General features: G+C 38.3%; 2 pseudogenes; both read left to right on the forward strand.

The window, feature by feature from the left end:
• The window catches only part of LOC127214808 (glyceraldehyde-3-phosphate dehydrogenase-like), a 982,025-nt pseudogene that overhangs the window by 687,490 nt on the left and 274,727 nt on the right, over nucleotides 1–19,808 (forward strand).
• On the forward strand, nucleotides 9,905–11,221 carry LOC127214828 (26S proteasome regulatory subunit 4-like; annotated as a pseudogene).

The raw sequence follows: 19,808 nt of genomic DNA on the forward strand, positions 1-19,808 counted from the left end.
CTATTAACTTAAAATAAACCTCTTATTTCATAACTATATCTCAGTTATAGCTTACATAACAAAACTCAATGTGAAATCTTCCTCTTTTTTACATGCTAAATTTGATAAAGTTGAAAACCATTTGAGGTCTGGTTTGACAAGTGACAAACTGATCAGTTTCCCTTGTGTGTGAAGATCATTTTCAGTTCATAGACTTAAGCATTTTATTGGTTCAAGATACAGTTTAAATAGTGCACTGTGAGCTAATTGACAAATTCCTAACCATATGACTTTTTAAATATATTAGTTCTTGTGCTGCCTACTGCACTCCACATTTGTTCACTTCCTGGGGTTTGTCTATTCCAAAATAATCAATAAATGGTAGTGATTATTACTCCCTAAACCACAGAACTTGATTAGGGAATTTTAATCCCTAGGACTTCTTTTATGACATACATTTATCACTGATCATCCCATTCAAAAGCCACTAATTGTATTTCACATTAAAGTTAGTTCAACAGTTCCACACAACAGTCAAACAATGTTATTATTATTCATTGTAAGTTTGAGTAGTCTTTCATCCTCTTTGTTGGCATTGTTTACTAGATTTAGTTTATTATACCTGCATACTTCCTCTCCCAGTGATTATCAATACAATTTAAAATGACAGACCACAGAAATCATATCAGTGAGAGGTTCTAATTGCTTTTCACTGCAGTGTGTGTGTGTTTGTGTGTGTGTGTGTGTGTGTGTGTGTTTGATTTTCTTTAATGAAGTGAAAATCCAGGCTCAGACTAACATCAAACATCAGCATCACAAGAGCTGGGAATACAGACATGTGGTCTTATGGCTAGCTTCTACTCTCTCTCAATTCTACAGCTACAGAAGTGGTCTTAAGTAACCATCCCAGAACTTTCAGGTGGCTGTAGCCCATCAGCCTTTTTCTGAACTTTCAGGTAGGTAAAAGGAAACTTCCCTCTACTCTCTTGTCTTGAAAACAAAGTCACCCTTTGAGGGTCCCAAAGAATTATCTCACAGAACATTATTTAAAATGTATCTTTGGCAATTAAAAATTTTAATTCCATGGACTGGAAATGATCTTCATACATAAAATTAAATCTGATCAGTTTGTAACCCCACATGACCAAAACTCCCAAATTAGGCACTTCCAAACTCAGCGCAGCAAATACTGCCAGGCACCAGAGGCATTGTGGAATCAAAGCCTCTAAATCTCCCTTTCCATGACATATAAAAGATTCAGCAGAGTAGAGGTCAAAGAATATGAGGCAGGGGAGGTATAAAAGGAAAGTAAAATAGATTACTTTTTTTAGTATGAAGGGATTGAACCTAATTACTCTTTTATGCAGAAAATCCCTTTAGCTGTACACATGAATAAGAGCACTCAAGGCAGCAACATTTTTCTTATAATTAGAAGAAATTATGATGTCTCTCTTGAAAGGCAGAATTTTCCTTATCATGAAAAACAGTGTTCTTTATCATCCTTACTTTTTATTAGAGCCTTCAAAATGAGGTTTTCTTGAACCTCTTGAAATAAATCCATTCCACTTTGAACTGCCAGAACGAACTATTAAAATGTGGCCCGAATCATCCTGAGAAATAGCCACGTGGTCACTTGCCTGGGATAATAATGACTGCTAGGTAAATTATGAAGAACATTGAATTACTTTATCCTACAACCTGTACTGTCCTGAAATGGAAAATGTATTGATCACTTCTTTTAATAGGCTAATGTATCTCTTCTTCACATTCATTTACTTATATTTTTCAGCAAACATTTATTAAGAGATTGGGAAAAGCACTGGGAAAGAAGCAAAATTTGCTGTGGATACAGCATATACAGTAAACAAAAACCAGGCAGAGGACAAGATAAAAATGAAAGATTTTAAAGGAATTTTTAGATGGATGGTGGAGGGTTAATAATTCTTTTTAATTCCGTGTAACTCTACATAGGGCACAGATTGCACAACTGAGATGTTATTGGCAACTAATGAAAACAGTGACACCAGGGACACAAAATCAGAGTGCAGTAATGGCTGTGCTTGCTGTTCCTCGTGGCAATCTAGGAAGTCAGTGTCCTTCTAGGGAGCCATCTGAGAGTGTGGCTTAGAAGTTGGCCACTCACTGCTTATGGCTCCTTTCCAGCTGTGTAGTTATTGTACATAAGACTTCCTCTGTATGCTCCTCTCACCTGTACTGTTTCTTTCTATATTTCCTAATTCCTATCTACTTCAGTTTCTCAGAAACGTGAAGCATCTTAAAAAGGCTTATAAAGAGGAATAAATAAAAAATATTTCTAGTAGATGTGCCACACATAAAAGACTGTCAGTCCCTAGTCTCCTAACATTTACATTGTGTCATTCATTTGTAATTACCAGACTACCTCCTCCTAGATAATAACTTCCTAAAAGAAAGAAGCTATCTTCTGTGAATTCCTATACCTTCAATCATAGTGGGTATTTGTAAAATAATTTATAAGGAAAAGTGTATGCTTCTTTTATTGTATTTTACTTATTCTACAAAATTACTTTAAACTTAATTTTTTTACAACATCAGCCTTTTATGCTACATGACTCAGAGAAACAAAGATGAATAAAATAGAGTTTCTGTCTTTGGAATAGTCAGAAGGCACAAATACAATAAATGGAATCTAAGTGTAACATGGACAAAAGTTTAGGACTTTGGAGCATTTGTAACCATGGTTAGACATGACTATCCCCAGGCCTAAGACTTATGACTTATACCATGCTTTGCTTTCTTTCCTGTGCAGTTATAAGAGCATGTGTAAAAGTCAACATTGGTCATCAGCATGAAGAAGAACATAAGCCCACTGTGACAGCACTATGGGCCTATGACATGAGCTGTCAGTATGTAATGAGAAAGTGACAGAACTCAAAGAGACAATGAGCACATTTGGCTGAAGAGATGTGAACAACTTTCTTGGGGAGATGTTCTTTAAGATGGAATGGTAAAGACAGTGAAAGTGTCTCAAGGAAACCAAGTAGTATAAAATGTGTGTGTGTGTGTGTGTGTGTGTGTGTGAGAGAGAGAGAGAGAGAGAGAGAGAGAGAGAGAGAGAGAGAGAGAGGTCAGTATATGGGCCACGACCTGTGGGTTACGACCCCTTTGCTGAACAAATGACCCTTATGACCATTTCACAGGGGTCACATATCAGATATTCTATGTAGCAGACATTTACATTATGATTTATAAAAGTAGCAAAAATTAACATTATGAAACAGGAATAAAGCTAATTTTAAAGCTGGAGTCACCACAACATGGAGAAATGTGATAAACATTTGCAGCATTTGGAAGGCTGAGAATCACTGTAGTAGATGATAGCGTGGGAGACAACCACTACCACCAAAATGCAGGTAAGAGAGTGGGAAAAGCCTTGAGACTTGAATTGCCATGGGATTACAGTGCAAGAGTAGTTAATAGAATTTCACTGAAGTGAGGAACTAAGAGGGCACCCTGCCATTCAACTTCTGGATGAAATAATTCTATGTATATGTGCTTCAGCAACAGCTGTAGCAAATAAAGACCCAGAAGTGTCTCTCATAAAGACAGACTTGGCTTCAATTGCCACATGTCTCTGGCTTCATTCAAAAACTGAGAAATGAAATACCATATGGAATTAATAAATACCAAGTGTTCAATAATAATGCATTGATAGACTTTTGAGCCTTAGAAAAACCACATATTTTAGCTATAATAAGAATCAGACATAACCTTTGATATTTGCACATTAGCCTACAAAATGATCTTTTAATCTCCTAGCAACTACATCAGTAAGGAGCCTGATGAAACTAAATGATAGTCATTTTGAAAAAGTCTTGTATCATTCCTGTCTTTTTTGCATAAAGATATTTAGATGTGTTATTTTATAATATAATTTAGGAAAGACATCACACTTTAAGAACAAATACTATTAATGACCCATAACCTATTTTTATCTCTACATTTATGAAAAATGTGTATCAATCAGAAAAATGCGAGCACATCCTTCATAAGGCTGAGCAAGAAGATGACTGACATGGCCTCCTGCTTTTAGATTCATATTTGCACTACAAGAAAGAATAAATCATGAATCTGGTTTTGTCACTAAAGATCCATTAATCCCTCCCTCTAAATACTATTGCCTAGATAACTGAAGATAGGTAGCCACTATTTTTACAACCACAAGATCTAACAAAGCATCTTTTAGATAAATTATATCCTTATTCAATGCTTTATTTAAACATGTATTGATTTTATAGTAAGACATGGCATCAATATTTGAGAATTATAATGAGCTTCATGGATAAGAACAACTTTCTTATAAATATTTGTAGAAATATATCAATATACACCCAGGGGATATATGTGGAGATTTTTTTAAAGTTCTTTTTCTGTCAGTAAGATGTCATAGTTGAATGTACATAAATGCAATATGATTAAATCATAGGAATGTGGCTTTAAAGATTAGTTTTGCTTCTGTTTCTATTACAGCACTTCAGAGTCAAACTGGCCTCCTGTTGCTCTGATGATGTTTTCACATGTAGGTCAAAGAATATTACCTCAGATGATTACATTGTCCTGACTGCCAAGAAGAGGTATCTTTAGAATCAGTAAATATTCTCTTCATGTTCCCTCTTGCTCTTGGTAGTCTAAGTTCTTTATGTGGTAAGATATAAAACCTACATGTGCTGTTAATTTCCTTTTTTCTGAAGACATCTGTCAGACCTGACACAGAATGAATGTTATATACCCACTGTTAATTCAGATTTTTCTTAACATAATTATCAATCCTGATTGGAATTGGTGGAGAAGGCAGTTGTAACTTGCAATCAATTCTTATCCACAACCTAGGGGTTCCAATAAAGGTCTTTTTAGTTCACTCTTTTGGATGAAGGCTTGGATCATAAGGAGTTAAAGTAGTTTAAGAGTTGAAAGAGAAAAATGTTCCTGGCAGGAAAGGCTTACAGCTAAATAATGAGCACCAAGGTTGAGGCTGCTCTTTCCTGCCTTGCTGCCAGAGCCGAGTTACTCACAGCTGCCAATCAGCTAATCTGAAAAGAATTTGTTCTTTACTGAATTTCTTCTTTATTACTCCCACCCTACTGGTCTGGTGTACATTGCCTCCAGCTACGAGGGTTTAGAAATAGTTCCTACACATACAGCAAATGCTGGGCTGTGAATCCAAGGGCAGTGGACACTGGAGAGAAAGGGCTTGTGTTCACCCCCATTTCCTTTTCACATTTAGCCTTTGCTATTGCAGTACTGAAAAGCCCCAGCTGTTGCAAAAGGAGAAATTGCCTGTCAGTTTCTGAAAATTCAATGCCGAACTGTTGCTGAGGACTCGGTGCAGCAGTGGTAACAGGACTCTGTGATATGATGGGAGGAAAAAAATATTTTCTTGCTAAAAGAAATAAATTTAAACAAATGGGAGCACAGCCCTGCTGCCTAACTTGAATACTACTGCATGTGAGGCAAGGGGATTGATGTGACTTACAGTTGAAAACAAAGAGCCCTACAGATGTAGCTGATATCCATGTTCTATGGTTATCCTTTCATTGACATTTTGAGTGTCCTTCTGAATACTTGCTATGCCAGCATCCAATACAAGACTGCACTCACTTGCACAAGAGCAATGTCTGCAGATATGAAAATAGATATAGGTATAAATAATTGGAGATGTAGCTTACAACCAAGTATGGAATAGTGTCCTAGAAATTTTGATTAATACACCCGGGTACATTTCAACCCTTTCGTATATTCATGAAGCATCAGTTAAGAATGTTGGAATTTATGGAGGTCTACTGGGGAGTAATTATCACTCGATACATTAACAGTGAAAAAAATCAGAGTGTGTTGCCAGCTTCCCTCCCTTCAAAGGCAAAGCTTGACTCTCCCAGCCTGAGTCAGAGGGTCTTTGTTCACTTCCTGCACTGATTCACCAAACTGCAATGCAGGAATATTTTTTTTTTTATTTGCAGACATTTCCATCCTGTGGCAAACACAGATATAAGTGTTCTTCTGACTAAAAGGGAAATGGCTATCCATTACAGTGTACCTACCCAGAGGACTTTTAGCTATCACATTCATAGGACATTCATAGGTAGGTGAAATGATGTAGATTTGTCTTTACCTGGTTTGCCTTTTCCCGCTGTCCCTTGAGCTAAGTGCACAAATACGTTCAGAGCTGTGCTGGCTTAGGTAGTTGGTCATTATGGTTAACTCACACATAACTCACAGCAGCCTGATGACATGTCAATACTTCCTTATCAGTCCTGCCATTGATGCACCTGAAAAACAGGCTCAGGACGTCACCCTTAGCAGATTCCAACCTATGCACTGCTACCTATATCATACTGCATTTACTTCAGACTCATGCCTCCTTTGCTTTGAGATCATATATTATCTGCCTGACATCCCACTAGCCTACACTCCACATCATACCTTTTCTGCAGGAGTGAGGGGAGAGTGCAAACCTCTGTAAATCAGTATACTACAAAAGACAATCATACACAGGCAAACCTCATCCTGATGTCAACCAAGCTGTAGCACAGCCTGGACAACTGCAGCATTCACTACTGAACAAGTACAAGGGACCAAATCATTGCATACACCAAAGTGGCTCCTTCAATTTCATATTTACGATCAAAAATACGTCACTGTTAAGAAAGACCCCTGAGAATATAATACATATCATTTTCCCCTTCTGAATGAGCATGCATCCCTGCTACCTTGACATGTATATAATGACAGTTAAATGCTGCTTTGTCAGACACGAACTATAGCTATGATGTGAATGTGCTTATGTGTGCCTAGAAATCATGTTAGAGAGGCAGAAAGGAGGAAGGAGAACGAAGGGAGTGAGGGTGAGTAAGTGCATGAGAGCAAGAATGAGCTATGCAAAAAAAGAAAAAATTCCAGAGGACTCGCTGCAATGCAGTTTTACATACAGACCTGTAGGAGCAAACGGAATGTTATTAGACCATAAAAGCACATCAGGCTGATTTATGGTTTCTGATCAAGGTTTCTGTGAAAATTACTCTGCATCACCAGCTCAAGGTGACTGCTACCATTAATGTGTGGAAAATAAATGAGATAGGGAGGCTGATAGCAGAGGAAGGAAAGAAGCATGAGGCGGTTTATACAGCACAGGTTCCCCATTTTGTTTTACAGTGCAGAGAAGCCTGTCATCAAAATGATTGCTGTGGGGCAGGAAAGGCAATTCGTGGTAATTAGATCTTATGGCATGTAGCTGGTGCTTTCTTACATCCAGTGTATTGGGATATTAGGATGGACGCCTGCTTTCTGCATACCAGCTTTTCTGATCTGTGCTCATATTCAGAGATACTAGCTTAGATTTAGAGGAAAAATGTAATGTAATGCTGTTTCCCTGACTCTATTTCTTTTTAATCATGTTCACTCCACCTTGGCTGTTTTGTTACTTTCTTAGCTGCTAAAGAGAATTCCTCTCTTCCAAACAAATAAGCTTTCACATTTGAGACATTCCAAGGGAACTGATATCCAAAACTATTTTGCATATCATCTTGTTGTCACAAACAATTCTCCTGGCATTTCTCTCCTTGAGTGTTGAGTTCCCTACATGGAAACACTTCATAGATGGGAAGCTATACTGTGTGTTTAGATGTGAGGAAAGGCCATATATCACAAGATTTTCAAACACAGCTTCTGCAAAAGATGAAAGCTGTTGGATTGCAGATGCCAAATCCTCTTCTTGATTACACTGAGCATGTCCACATGGAACTGGGGTCAGTGAGTGTGGTCTGCTGCTGACTTTTCACTGTAAAGACCAGTAGAGAATCTGGCATTTTGAAATGCTTGAGCTGAGACTGAGTATATCGAAAGATTTCCCAATCCTTTGTCTGCATCTCTCTCCCTGGCTGTTAAGACTTTCTCCAGTGCTTTTGTGTAGTGGTCCACAACTGGATCACATGGTGCCTGCTCCCACAGCTGGCTTCTTCTGCTATGTGATAGCCAGAAATAATAAGAAAACAATAACAACAAAAACAAAACAATAAAAACAACAAGAAAACCATACTCTCAAGAAACCCATGGAGCAGAGAGCCCTCAATACCTACAACTGAGAAAGAAGGAAAGAAAGCAATCTGTGTTGCTCTCATGCTGTACTTTTTGTTGCTTTTGTTGTTTGCTTTATTAGCTTGTAAAAAGCAGCATATAAAAAACTGGGTTTCACTATGAAATTTTATATGCTGCTTTCATTCATCTTCTTCTCCTTCATGTCTCTCTTGCTGCCTTCCCCCCTAACTGCCCATCTTTACATTACAAAAAGAATGGATAGAACTTGACCTCCATGTGTATAGGCTCACTTTCTCTCTCATTTTCTCTCTCTCTTCCTCCCTCCCTCTCCTCTCTCTCTGTCTGTCTTCCCTCATCCCTTTACCCTCCTCTTACACACGTTCTGGAATATTGTTTGGAGCAGGTGCTTCTTTTCCATGGGTCAAGTCTATTTCAGAAGCTCAAATGTAGTAAATATCTTCTTCCAAATATATAGACAGAAAGCTTAATTTGGGAAAGGGATCCTAGCACCACCTACATGACAGCTGAATTCTTAAGTTCTTACTAGACAATGAAATGAGAACTCAGAAAAGCATATTGTCCAACACAGAGAGGACCCTGTACCCACCCACACGAACACTTTGTCTAGGTAGAAAAACGACAGTTTAAAAAAGAAGTTATTGAGGCTTGTTGGATATCACAGTAGCTAGGAATTCTTAGTGTTCTTTAAGAAATTCTAAGTTCACTTTCTATAACCCATATAGGCTACCCCAATCATGTGCAACCCAAGCTCCTTGTCAGCACTATTTTGTCTTTTAAAAGTCATCCTTGAGAACCACACATACTCTTCAGAAATGCATACCTAGTTACTATCAACACTCTGCTAACAAGAAAAGGAATGTATTTCCCAGTTAATGACTCTCTCCTATTGATTACACATACATTCACCCACACTCTGTATTACAGAGGAAATGTAAGCCAGGAGTGTAGCCAGAAATCTTGTAGACATCCTAAAATGACTACCACATTTCAGGATTAAAATTTAATTCTGGGCCTAGAGAGATAGTTTAGTAGACAAGTACATGGGGACCAGAGTTAGGATGTTCAATCTTGATGTAACATGTAGGTATAGCCAAATGCACCTGTTACCAATGTTGGCAGGATGAAAAAGGACTGGGTGATCACCAAGGCTTTTTGGTCAGTCAGCCTAGCCACAAGTGACAAGCTCTGGGTTAATTGACAGACTCTGCCAGAAAAACATATGGAAGAGAATGGTGGAGCACGAATACAAACATTCTCCTTCAGTCTCTGCAAGTGTGCATGGGTGTGTACCATCTCCCACACACCTATATAAACATACAGACATAGTTATACCCACACATACAGAAAATTTGTTATCTCTTAAGATGACCATCAAGTTCCTTACAGAGAAGAGGAACATCTGGGCGTCCCAGAGGGATGAGTACCAAAGATGGGCTTTCTCAGAGAAGAAGTCAGAAGACTAGTGCTTCACAGCTAAACAAGATGTAGAAAACACATAGTTCTCTCCCTTGAGGAAGGTCACTCCTCTGATACCTACATTACATTGAAGTTAGTACAATATTTATGATCTGCTAGAATAATGTTAAACTTCAAAATATTATTTAGTTAATCCTCTGAAAGATCCTTTAACTTGAAAAACAGATGGGTCAGAATGTGGAATTCCACCCCCATGAAAAAGGGTAAATGTTGGGGAAAGCCTGTTTGTTGGTTTAAACAAAGTCTATTTTACAAAGGAAATGGGTAGTTGGCTCTTTCTCAATTTTCCTCATCTATGAAACAATCAGAATATAAAATCTTTAGTCTGGGTGGTTCAAATGACTAGGGAAAGATAGGTCAAAGTCAGAGCAGTGGCCATGGTCCTGGGGGGCAAGAAGGATGACAAGGACAAGCAAAAGAAACATGAACCTCCTGTCCCAACTAGAGTGGGGAAGAAGAAGAAGAAGAAGAAGAAGAAAACAAAGGGACCAGATAATGCCAGCAAACTGACACTGGTAATACCTCGCACTCAGTGCGGCCTGAAGTTACTGAAGTTACAGAGGATAAAGACTATCTTCTCATGGAGGAAGTGTTCATTAGAAACCAGAAGCAGATGAAGCTGTTGGAAGTAAAGGAACAGGAGGAAAGATCAAAAGTGGATGATCTCAGGGGGACCCCATATCTGTGGGAACCTTGGAAGAAATCATTGATGATATTTATAACATCCACATCTGTGGGCTCAGAACACTACATCAGCATTCTATCATTTGTGAGCAAGGATCTCCTAGAGCCAAGCTGTTTAGTCCTCCTCAACCTCAACCACAAGATGCAATAGATGACACAGTCCCCCTGGTAACATTGATGAATGACTCCCAGGAGATCTATGCAGAGACTAGGGGACTGAACAATCAAATCCAGGAAATTAAGGAATCTGTGGAGCTTCCCCTTACCCATCCTGAGTACTATGAAGAGATGGGGATAAATTATGCTAAGAGGGTCATTCTCTATGGTCCATCAGTAACAGGTCAAATATTATTGGCCAAAGAAGTAGCTAACTAAACTTCAGCCACTTACTTGAGAGTGGTCAGCTCGGAACTTATTCGGGAGTACCTAGGTGACAGACCCAAACTCATTTGGGTGCTGTTCCATGTTGCTGAAGAACATGCACCATCCAGTGTATTTATTGATGGAATTGATGCCATTGTGACCAAAAGATATGATTCAAACTCTGGAGATGAGAGAGAAATTCAGTGGGCAATGTTGGAAATATTGAACCAGTTGGATGGATTTGATTCAAGGGGAGATGGATGTAAAAGTTTTCATAGACATGAACCAAATAGAAACTTTGGATCTAGCACTTATCAGACCAGACCTCACTGACAGAAAGATAAAGTTCCCCCTGCCTGATGAAAAGGCTAAGATTCACATGAGCAGAATGACTCTGGCTGATGATGTAACCTTGGATGACTTGATCACGGCAAAGGATGACCTGTCTGGGACTGATATCAAGGCAGTGTGTACAGAAGCTGGCTTGATGGCCTTGCGGGAACACAGAATAAACGTTACAGATGAAGACTTCAAAAATCTAAAGAGAATGTTCTTTATGAAAAAACAAGAAGGTACCCCTGGGGGGACTCTATCTCTAGTGACCCACAGTTGCCTCCAGGAAAGTTAATGAATTTCCCCCACCTGAGAGGATGGGAAAATGCCCCCAGGGAATCCATTTTCCAGTGAGTTTTGCTTGTAAAGATCCTATCTTGAAAGATTCTGTGCAGGGTTGGTCATTGTGTTGTGCTGTTCTCTGTTCCCAATAAAGTGTTTTCTGGAAGAAAAAAAAAAATATCCTCCATCTGTCCCCTTGATGGCCCTGCTCAGGTTTCTTGGATTCCCATGGCTTTCCTCAGCTAGAAAGCTGGTTGGTTGGTCACAGCAGCTCACTGGGTTTGGCAGGCAGTGTTCAGATCCAGGTGTCACTGGCATTCTTTCTTTCCCTGGGTCCATCTTCCCAGCCTCAAAACCTCTAATTTCCTTTTCTTCCCTTCCTCATAGGGCATAACTATTCAATGAACAAAAGAAAGGTCTGAACAACAGTAAGAGAAAAGATTCCAAGTCTGAGTCACTGAAAAGGGTTGCCATCAGAGTCTGATTCCTCTGTAACAGAGGAAAATAATGCCTACACAGGTATTGACATGATTCCCTTATCATTTTTGCTCTGTGGTCAGCTGCTCTGACATGTGACACATACTCTGAGGACCACGCTGAGTGAGTTAGAATCTATCACATTTGCACATAATACACTCTGAGTGATTGACACTCCCAAACTGTCTTTCTATTGCAGATTGTTGTAAGACTATTAGAACAAACTTTCATAAACTGAGTAGCTTCCAAACAACACAAATAACCCACCTCTCTCTCTCTCTCTCTCTCTCTCTCTCTCTCTCTCTCTCTCTCCGTGTGTGTGTGGATATGTGTGAGAGAGAGACAGAGAAAGAGAGACAGAGACAGAGAGAGACAGAGACAGAGACAGAGAATACTTTATTCCTGGATGACTGCAGCCCAAGCCCAAGCATGTGGTCAGGGTGCAGAGAGGTAATCAAGAACATAATTGGGATGCAGAGTGGCAAGGATCTGGAAAAGTCAATGCTCATCTACTTTAGAAAGGGCCCAAGCTTGCTCTCTGACGTCTTAGAAGGCACACATCCTGTTCATGACTTCTCCATTCTCATGAACTAAATCCCATTGAAATGTACCATCCTTAAACACAATTATACTTGAGATTCTATTTCAATGTATGCATTTTGATGTGAATACAACTATATAGATCATAATAGTCGTGAATCTTCCTTGAGTGAGAGGAATTACACCAGATGCGTCAAAGCAAGAATAGCAAAAAGTGGGGGCCACCATTCTTTCCAAGAAAACAGCAACCATCAACTCTCCCCCTTCCTCAGACAACAAACAGTAAACAACAAAATCTCTATTCTTCATAGTGTACAGACCAGGGATTCTCTCTCTTCATTGAATTCTGCCTTGCTTTAAATCCAGAAAATATCCATTAGTACATTATGTTCTTCCTTCTCTGAGGAAACACATACTGGTAGGTCTGTTTAAATTTAGGGCAGTGGATAGAAACAATTTGCCTCTCAGCCCTTGTAGCCTACACCCCCACTGCTTACACAATGGTCTGTGTTTTGTCAGTTTTGCTGCAAAAGTACCTGGCAATTTTTTTAAATACTGTAATTTAAAATTTTTCCATTTATTCCAGAAGACATCATCTAGTAGCCAATCAAACAAAAGAAACAAAAAGTATGACAAAACCCTGTAATATGCAGATAAGAACCTTTCCAAGCTTTACATGATAAATGAATTTATCACAAAGAAGATTTCATTTTCTTTGAGTCCTTTGCAAAGTTTAGTAAATCTTTATAAAAAATAAAAAACTTTCCTAGCCACTTATTTCTCATGTACACAAAAAGAAACAAAAACCATCTCCAATGTGCCTTTATCATAATGCAAGAAGACATAATACTACTGTAACCATTTTGAGGGCAAATTTTGACAGGTTACCAGTGTCAAGATTGTTTTGATTTAACTTTTACCTTGTTCCTTGACCATAGAGTTTAAGTTCAGAATTAAATGTTCTTTTCCTTCAAGAAGGAGAAAATGTACTTTTGATTGATTAACTCTTAGTATAAACGTTCAACGAGACTCATTGATTGCAAAAGATCTTGGGGAACAGTGAGATTCCTTGGAAAAGCAAAAAAAAAATAATAATAATAACTGGTAATTTGTAAGTAGTCTTGACAAAAGCAGAGAAAAATGAGCTTTTGTCAACCTACTTGGTTCTAAAACAGAGATGAGTGAGAACAAAGGCATAATGGTATATCTTGAAAATCAGACAGTGTTTCAGCATGCTGGACTACAGGGAATATCAGAACTCACTGAAAGATACTCTTAGGGCACATGGATCTCTAGCAGCTCAACCAGCACATAGATGGTCAGTGACTTGATGGTTCCAGAAATGGTGTGGGTTATTATTTCTGGGTTTTTTTTTTTTTTTTTTTTTTTTTTTTGTGGAGAGCATTTCCTTTCTTTTCCTTTTAAATAGCAATTCTCCCAAGAATTCAGCTAGAATGATCCTTTCTAGATATATGAATATGGTAGTTCTGTAGTAGAGCTATCCTTTGACTACTTTAAATGCCATCCTAGAGCCTTCATCCTGTTGCTGATGGAACCAAAAGCAGACATCCACATCTAAGCACTGAGCTGATCTCCTGGAATTCAGTTGTAGAGGTAGAGGAGTTATGACCAAAGGGGTCAAGAACAAACTTGGGAAACCCACAGAAACAGCTGGCCTGGGCAAGGGGGAGCTCATGGTCCCCAGACTGAAAGCTATGAACCAGGCCCTCTGAACTGGGTGGCAGGAAGTCCATTCAGTTATGAGGCCTCTTTCAGTGGGACCAGTATTTATTCCCAGTGCATGAATGGACTTTGGGAGCCCATTCCCTCATGGGGGGATATTTTCTCAGCTTAAATACACAGGGGAGGACCTAGGTCCTGCCCAAAATTATGTCACAGACTTTGATGATTCCCCCATGGATGTGGAGAAGAGGGCACACTCTATTGGAAATACATCCTCCATAGTAGGAGGGAGTTGAATCACAAACAATTTCAACTGCTAAACCACTTGGCCTACTAAAATAATACCTTCTTTTGTGGTACAATATAATAGATTATTGGAGGGTGTTTGGTGCAAGACATTGAAAGCTAAAACATTTTTATCAGAAATTCTTAGAAGAGTTGTTTTGATGGAGAAAAAGCTCAAGGAGCTGATCGTAGGGCTGTGTTTCCTCAACAAACACAGTGGTATTAAATGTCTTAAAAAGTGGAAGAAAAATGAGAAGTGGCACAAAGCTGGTGATAAAAAGTAGAACACCTCAGTTATTGGAGAATTACTATGTGTATAGTATTCCTAGGTCACAACACACTACACAGGATGGGTCAAAAGCCACTGGAGCTTCTGACTCGAAGCCAGTTTTCAATGTGATGCATTAGAAAGCTGAGCCAATCTCATGAAAAGTCATGAACTCTGGACTGACAACTGTGGAACCTCTGTGGGTCTGAACTAGGCCATCCATATGTGGGAGACAGTTCTGAAGCTTGGTCTATCAGAGGGAACCCTGGCAGTAGGACCAGGTTCTATCCCTGGTGAATGAACTAGCTTGTTGGAGCCCATTCCCTATGAGGGGATACCATGCTCAGCCTTAATACATGGGAGATGGACTTGGTCCTGCCCCAACTTAATGTGCCAGATTTTGTCTACTCCCAATGGGAGACCTTACCTGTTGGGAAGAGTAGGTTGGGTGTGGGTTGTGGGAAGGCAATGGGTAGAGGAGAGGTATGAGGGAAAACTTTGGTTCCTCTTGGATTAGGGAGAAAGGTGTTGCATTTGACAAGCTACGCCAGCTTTTTATTTGGTCTGGTAAGAATATGGAAGGGATATGTTCAATGTCAAATGAGCAAAATCACTTAGACTAGAGAAATAATGCATAGACTCATAATCCTTTATTTTTCTCCTTTAAACCCTGGATGGTTGTTTATTGCTTTTAATAGTCACTGTGTCCCTGACCTTCAGTGGCTCCATAGCAATCCATCCAACCTAGAAAACATTGCTACACTTTTCTAATTTTTGGTTTAAATTTCTAAAATGCTCTCATACCTGTTGAGACTACTGTCTTCCACTCAAGCATGGGGTTGGTGTCACCTCATTCTAAAGGCACTTCTGAATCAGGTAACAGAACAAGCTACAAGCTCTTTAGGATTTATATTATTTTTCTAAAAACCAAGACTAGCTAACTACATATCTGATGCAACACTCATAAAAAAAAATACAGTTTTGTTCTATGCCTTACACTGTGGACTTTTTGTACTTTTTTAGTTCCTTCTTCAAAACTATACACATTATATTTTCAGACAGGCCATGAATTAACTCATTAATCCTATGTGAAAAGTACAACCGTGTCTTGTTTAAAGCAGGGCTCACTAAGACTTATCTACTTTATTAAATTTTCTCATTATATAATTAAATTGTATAGATTAATATTTGAGTACTACCATCAGTCGTGCCAAAGTACTTTATAGTGGTGTTAAATTAATTTTTATTGATGTATGCATGCAAAACCCTAAGACTCCCCTGGGCTTTGTTTTGATCTATCAGTATTCCCTCTTGCCAATATTTTTGAGAATCTTTAACTGTGACATGTAACCACTGCCACAGAATGTAACTATTTCCAGATATAGGCAGCATGATCTAGGCCCTTCAGCCTCAACAAGTAACCATTACAGCTAATATGTTCTTTTCTTTGGTAGCCACTGATGTAACTGGAGATCAGAGAACCCAAAGGTTACATCAGTACTTTGTGCCATGAGTGGAATCCTGTTCTCCTCACTATGCTTAATTTAAGGTAGGATGACAGCAAAACTGAAAGTGAGATTTTTAATTGGGCCACAAAATTGCAAAACCATATCCCAGTAACTTCTACTTACTATCTCAACTAATAAAGACATCATTTTGCAGTCTCTGCTGTGTAAGTTCCACAGTTCTATCATGTTCTAGTCCCTGAGCCTGTAAGATGCAGTGGTTGGTTAAGCTTCCCACTAGACCACTATGTTATCTAAGATGGATTGATTTGGGTATTTACCACCTATCCTCTTACTCTTTATCTCTTTCTTAAGCTTATCATTACAAATGGTTTTTGGCTTTTTGTTTGTTTCTTTGTTTGTTTTTGTTTGTTTATTTTTGTTTTTGGGGGGAGGGGTTGATGACAAAATGTCTCTCAGTGGTCCCATTGCTTATCCAGAACAGGCCATTAGAGCCTCAATGGTCCATTTAATGAGTGAGTGTAGCCTTGAACACCCTTGGTGGCCAGGCACAAGGCTATATTTTATTCTGTGAGATGTTCTGTCCCAATATGTATTTATGTTTGTAAGTGATATGGAAAGGAAGGAGTAGACACTGAGCCACTTATCCTGACCATGTAAGTTGTTAGTAGTTATTAAATGCCACGAACTAAAGTCTTCTAACATTCTTACATAACACAAAGAATGTGAAATAGTAATTATTATTGTGTTTAGTTACCTTTAAGTTAAGTAGCTAAGCTCATAGTCATGTCAACTAGGTCTAGTAAATACATGTCTATCAGTACACCACCTGAGTCTTGAGAAAAGTGTCATAAAAAACAATGCAGAATACCCAGAGAGGAGACTACCTGATGGGAGTTGTCATTCTATATATATGTTTCTCATACTGGTTAATGAGAACCAGTATGGCACTGTTGGCCAATAGGAAAGGAAGATAGGTGGGACAAGGAGACAAGAGACAAGGAGAAAAGAGGAAGTAGTAAGGAGGAGTCAAGATGGAGAGACTTGGGAGACCAGACACTGGCCCCACTGCCTGGTTAAAAGACCACGTGAAAATACTAGATTAATAAAAATGGGTTTATACTTAAGACAGAGCTAGCCGATAAGAAACTAATACCTGGCCAACAGCATTATATGTAGAAATGCCACATGTCAAAAGTTTTAAAGATCTAAACCATGGTGCAGAGCACACACAAATATATATATATATATATATATATATATATATATATATATATATATAAAGAAAGAAATCTTTAACAATAGAAGAAAAGAAGAGCCACTGAGATGACTGTACACAGTGGTTTTGACCTTCATTGTCTTGGTGATTAATAAGAACTTTTTTTCCCTCATGCATGTTGCCATTTGTATTTCTTCTTTTGGAAAAATGTCTGTTCACATAATCTGCCCTTTTGTAATAGGGTTGTTTGACTTTTATGACAGATGATTCTTATGTAATATTTTCCATTCTGTAGGTTATCTCTTCACTCTACTGCTTATTTCTATTGTGTGCAGACATATGTTCATTGTCACATGTGGAAGAGAAAAATATCAAACAGATAGAAAATTCTGATTTCCAGAGGATGGCAGGAGAGTGTATAACTATGCTCAGGGCTACTGGATAAGTGGCACAAGAATATAGGAAAATTAAAACTTGTACTCCGTTGTATAGCTGGGAGACTATAATCCATGATAATGTTATATACTTTACCAAGACCTCTAAAGGAAAGTCTCAAAAAGTTCCATCATGAAGGAATTTTGAGTAGAGATACTTTACATGATCATTACATGTCATTTGTATACACTCAAGTACCACCATGTATAATTATTGTGTTAATAAAAGAATACCCAATTTTATACTGTCTAATAAAATGCCCATTAAATAGAAAGAAATATCCTATAATTCTAACAAACTGCAACACAAATACTAACAATATGATGGTAGAAGTAACTATATTAATAAAAAATACTATAGTGACTTAAAAAGTAGATTTCCAGAAAAATGGAGGCTATGAAACTTATCTTGGCTAGTGATCCATTGTTGTGATGAGACACTATGGCCATAACAACTCTTATAAGGAAAGAATTTAACTAGGGCTGGCTTATAGTTTCAGAGTCCATTCCCATCATGGCAGGGAGCGTGGTAGCATGCAGACAGACATGGTGCTGGAGAAGTAGTGGAGAGTTCTACATCTGGATTCGCAGCCAACAGGGAGACAGAGACTCTGGGCTTGAAATGGGATTTTTAAAACCAAATGGCACACTTCTTCCAACAAGGTCACATCTCCTAATCCTTTTAAATACTCCTTGGTGGCCACCTACTCAAATCTGTAAGTCTATGGGGACCATTCTCATTCAAACCACCACAGCAACTGATAATGAAGTGAAAAGACAAAACCGTCACAATTATATTGTTTTACATTTGAAGTGATTGGTTTTAAAGAATTGTTTTCACATGATTAAGGAGTCAGCAAGCAAGGTATTTATAGAATAGACCAGCAGGCTGGAATTCAGCCCTGTGGGGGGTGGGTATTGTCTCCTCCAATTTTTGGGAATCTAAGAGATTATAAGGGTAAAAGAAAATTCAGACTATCAAATTGATCACTGGAAAAGTTATGTTATATTGTATATAAATAATACTTCAACACTAAGAGTGTTATTTTTAAAACTAATATACACTTATTGTAACAAATTCAGACATAAAAGTATACTTGTAAACCAAGTAATCTGACTCCATCCCCAATCCAATTTCCAAATGTAAATGATAACAGAAAGATCCATTTCTGTTCACCTCTCTAGCGTTAGGCTTTCCTTGCTGTGGAACACATTAATACCCTCTGAGACAACCCTAATTCCTCCAATTTGGGTAGCTTGTAAGTACCACTTCTCTTCAGGATTCTGTCTATACTCTTCTTATTTGTCTCAATATTATTTTATTACTTTGTTTTACATTTGCTCTTCACCTTTAATCCCATTACTTTTTCCTCAATGTTCATGAATACCCTTTCTTCAACATCCAACAGGAAATTCAATAAACAAGTCCGCTATTCATTTTATTTATTTATTTATTTATTTTTGAAGTCAGACACATCCCTGCTGAATTGCCATTGCAGGCAACGGGTGTCAATACTGAATATGGTATCAAAAGAAATGAGTATGCTTATGATTTTCAGCTTTGTGGCTGGAGAGACAGCTCAGCAACTGTTCTTCCAGGGAAACTAGATTCAGTTCCCATCACCTACGTGGAAGCTACCAACTGTCTGTAACTTCAGCTTCAAAGGATCCAATGCACTCTTCTGGCATCCACAGGCACTGTATTCATATGGTTCAAAAACACACATGCAGGCAAAATTACCAATATACATGATATAAAAATAAATATGAAGTATTTGAAGACCCACAGTTTTACATTTAAGGAATAATACCATTACTAGATGGACAAGATCAAACCCTGTGTGCAGAATGTGCTTCATGACCTCATAGCAAATGTTTCTTGTATCTGAGAGAAAATTATTTAATTACTTTTAATTGAAATGCAACATATTTGTCATAGTCTGTGGAGAAGATGGAATAGCAAGTGCCAGTGCCCTAGGGTATTCCTCATTGACTTCTAGCTTCTCTCCAGCTCCATCAATATTTACCATATTATGAAAACAATCTCTTAGATGAACTCCTAGATGTAGACTCCAAATATTCACTGTCAGTGTTTTTCATGGACTTTAGTAGGAACTAGTTCCAAGCAAAGTAGCAATGATGTGTAACAGAGTGAGTTCCTCCACAACAGAGTGCTAGACGACAGCTCCTGTTATGCCTCCACTATACTTGAATTTGATAACCTATCC

This window comes from Phodopus roborovskii, unplaced genomic scaffold (assembly GCF_943737965.1).
Source record: "Phodopus roborovskii unplaced genomic scaffold, PHOROB, whole genome shotgun sequence".
Classification (NCBI taxonomy): Eukaryota; Metazoa; Chordata; class Mammalia; order Rodentia; family Cricetidae; genus Phodopus; species Phodopus roborovskii.